Genomic DNA, 3,563 nt, shown 5'->3' on the forward strand with positions numbered 1-3,563 from the left:
ATGTGTTGCATTGCATTGCTGGTTATGTAGTGATGTGTTGCATTGCATTGCTGGTTATGTAGTGATGTGTTGCATTGCATTGCTGGTTATGTAGTGATGTGTTGCATTGCATTGCTGGTTATGTAGTGATGTGTTGCATTGCATTGCTGGTTATGTAGTGATGTGTTGCATTGCATTCTTGGTTATGTAGTGATGTGTTGCATTGCATTGCTGGTTATGTAGTGATGTGTTGCATTGCATTCTTGGTTATGTAGTGATGTCTTGCATTGCATTCTTGGTTATGTAGTGATGTCTTGCATTGCATTCTTGGTTATGTAGTTATGTCATGTACTGAAATGTTACATTGTGTCCCTTTTTCCAGCTTGGATTCTGCTTACTTGAAGTACAGCAAATCACATTTTCTATCTTAGTTTGAAACTTACAAAAGATAAAAAATAGGTAAGTACTAGTTTTAAAAAAATTTGAGGCTACATTAAAACGTTGGAAAACGTATCAAACATTTTTTAATTGTTATATTAATTTTGTACACTAGGCAATCAATAAATCTTAGGACGTACATTCGTTCATGTGTTGTGGCCTTGGTAAGTATATTCTAAACAATTTTGAATGCAATACTGAAACAGATAACATCGCACATGTCAACCAATCAACTTACCAAGGTAAAAACGTTAACTTATTTTTCTTAAACGTTGGTGTCTTTCTTACAACTAACCGTTTGTGGCCTCATGCACACGACCGTGCTGGTAATTACGAATCTTAATTACCAGCACGGGCGGCCACGGGCAGCCGGTCGTTTTTCCGAGCCGTGCTCCCATTATAAAGTATAGCAGCACGGCCCGTAAAATTAAAAAATAGAACATGTTATATTTTTTTAACGGCACGGGCACCTTCCCGTGAGAAAACGGGAAGATACCCGTGACTAACAGAAGTCTATGGGCCCGTTATTGCGGGTCGGAATTACGACCCGCAATAACGGGTGTTTTTACGGTCGTGTGCATGCGGCTTAATTTGATGGTTTTTTTTTCAATAGATTTCAGTCAATTTTCTTTTTTTTGCGATTACAGATAAATACAATGCCTTCATGCGTTATTAGCAATTGCCTGAGTAAGACAGGCAGAAAGGATCAAAGCATAGCTATCCGCTTGCATTCCTTTCCAAAGGATCCACAACGCATACAACAATGGCTAAATCAAACTGGTCAGAATTTTACAGACATCAACAAAATGATACAAACAATAATTGAAGATAAGTGCCAAAAATTCCGCATGTGCTCACTACATTTCAGCCAAGATTGTTATAAGGAAACCAAACATTGCCAAACACTCCGTCAAGATGCACTGCCTACCATTTTCCAACAAATTCCAGAGGGTAAGTGTTACATAGAAGAGACCCTGAAGAAGGACAGAAAGAAGAAAAAAATGAAGAGACCATTTGATCATGCCGTTGCTGGTACCTCGACCAGTGAAGATCTTGCCTTGGACGATTTTTGCAAAGAAAGTCTCTCTGAGTGTCATCCAAAGCAGTGTTCTGTGTCTACTCAAACAGATTACACCCTATTAAATGCGATGATTTTTTACATCTCTGGAACAGATACATCGAGAGAAATTTCAAGTAACAGTGATGTTCTTTCTCTCTCTCCAATAACTTTAAAATCTAACCCAAATTTTCAAAAAACAAGCAGCCCAAAAACGGTAAGTAGCTCTGAATTCTCTTCTCCCCAAAAAAAAAAGGCACTTATACAGATTGAGACAAAAGAGACTTGCGACTTTCAAGAAGACGACATCAACTTTCAAGACATCATACCACTTTCTCCTATTGAAGAAGCTTTTGGGATACTAGAAGAAAGCATTGACACAGAAAGTGATGCTATTCTGGATAAAAATGATGGCTATAAAGATGAAGACTATCTACCCCAAGATACCAGTATGACAGATTCAGATTAAAATATTAAAATAACATGAACTGTGTCAAGTCTATTATTACTATTAGGTGTAATGTTTCTTTTCTGAAATTGTGTACGAAAAATACGAGTTTCGTGTTGTACATTTGTTTGTTTTTTTAAAGTCTAATATGGTGTATCAAGATTAAACAAAAGAGTACACGTTACCTTACACTAAGGGCCTGTTCACATCAGTGTTGGCTTTCCGTTGAGGGGTTCCGTCGGAGGTTTCCATCGTGGAACCCCGCAACGGAAAGCCAGTGTGAAACATTATCTTCCGTTTGCATCGCCATTGATATCAATGGTGAAGGAAACATTGATAATGGTTTCCGTCTGTCAACGTTCCGGCAGGTTTCATTTTTTTCTACTGAAGAAATTGCGCAGTCGAGGGGGCTGAGCCGGCGTCATCAGCGGTGGATGTCAGCTGTATGTTAAAGCTGACATCCACCTGTAACGGTGGATCCCTGCCATTAACCCCTGTAGCTCCAATCCCTGCCATGAACACCTTTGATGCAGCGATCGTAATCGATCGCTGCATCTTAGCGTTTGCGTTACAAGCCCTGCCGTGTGTCCTAACACCTGTTTATGATCACACGGGGGGTATTTTTTTGATACTGGGAAAAAATGTCTTTCAGAATTTTGTAATGCTTTTTCTCCTTTAGTCCTTGTGGAAATGAGAAAAAGAACTGCAAATCCGAATTTGTTAACAAAAAAATGTGGAGTTTTATTCTCACGGAATAAAAATGTGAGAAATTGCTGATAAAAGACAATTCAGAACTTGTTGCACTTTCGGTGGTAATATGTCAGATTTTACAAATGAGGCTCCTCAGGAAGGTCAATAGTGGCCAAATCAGAAGGGGTAAAACGGCAGGAGTGTTGACGGTCGGAACACAAACAAAGTTCAATAGTTGAAATGCTGTTGACATTTTCACTTTTAATAAAGATTTCAAGCTTTTACAAAGGTTTAAAATGATCAATTGCATTAGCCCTAAACAAAAAAATAATAAAAGTGTATAAAGTGCAACATAATGCTTGAAGAACAGAACGAATTGAAAAATGAATTAGATCACTACTCAAAGGCCATGAATTCAGCTGGAGTATCACTACAAGGAAGGAATCCCATGTATTCTCCATCCAAATCGGGAAAAGCAGCGCGGACTTTGCGTACGACGCAGGACGGAATGGGTCGTCTATTTCCTATACCTAAATAGCCGTGAATCCACGCAGTAAAGGATCTATATGCAGTCTTTCTAAGGTGCCTACAGGTAAATGAACACAAGCAGAACGCAGGCATATCATAAAAATATTTTAGCTATGTCCTTGTATTTGTTTAAACTTTATAACTAATGCTCGAGTAATTTTCGCTGGCTGAATCACAACGATCATTACTAAGTTGGAGAATTAATGTTAGACATGAAGAGGTTAACACTAATCCACATTATTAACCTGCTACCCAGCGCCCCCAGGAAGAGCCGGGTACGATCTAGTACCCAACCATCTGTAGTGACAGAGGGGCACCAGCCGCAGTCTGGTATTAATAGGCTGGGAAAGGGCAAAAACTGTGACCTTCCCACCCTGGTAATGCTAGGCTGCTGTTGCTGTGTTGTATCTGGATGGTTATAAA

At 39.2% G+C, this 3,563-nt stretch overlaps 1 long non-coding RNA gene across 1 annotated transcript; it reads left to right on the top strand.

Moving 5' to 3' along the window:
* Positions 1-359: 359 nt before the first annotated feature.
* On the top strand, positions 360-1,925 carry LOC142761398 (uncharacterized). The gene is made up of 3 exons (XR_012883630.1): positions 360-438; positions 533-581; positions 1,065-1,925. It is a non-coding gene; the product is annotated as an uncharacterized LOC142761398 (long non-coding RNA).
* The last annotated feature ends 1,638 nt before the right edge of the window (positions 1,926-3,563 follow it).

Source organism: Rhinoderma darwinii, chromosome 4, assembly GCF_050947455.1.
Source record: "Rhinoderma darwinii isolate aRhiDar2 chromosome 4, aRhiDar2.hap1, whole genome shotgun sequence".
Lineage (NCBI taxonomy): Eukaryota > Metazoa > Chordata > Amphibia > Anura > Rhinodermatidae > Rhinoderma > Rhinoderma darwinii.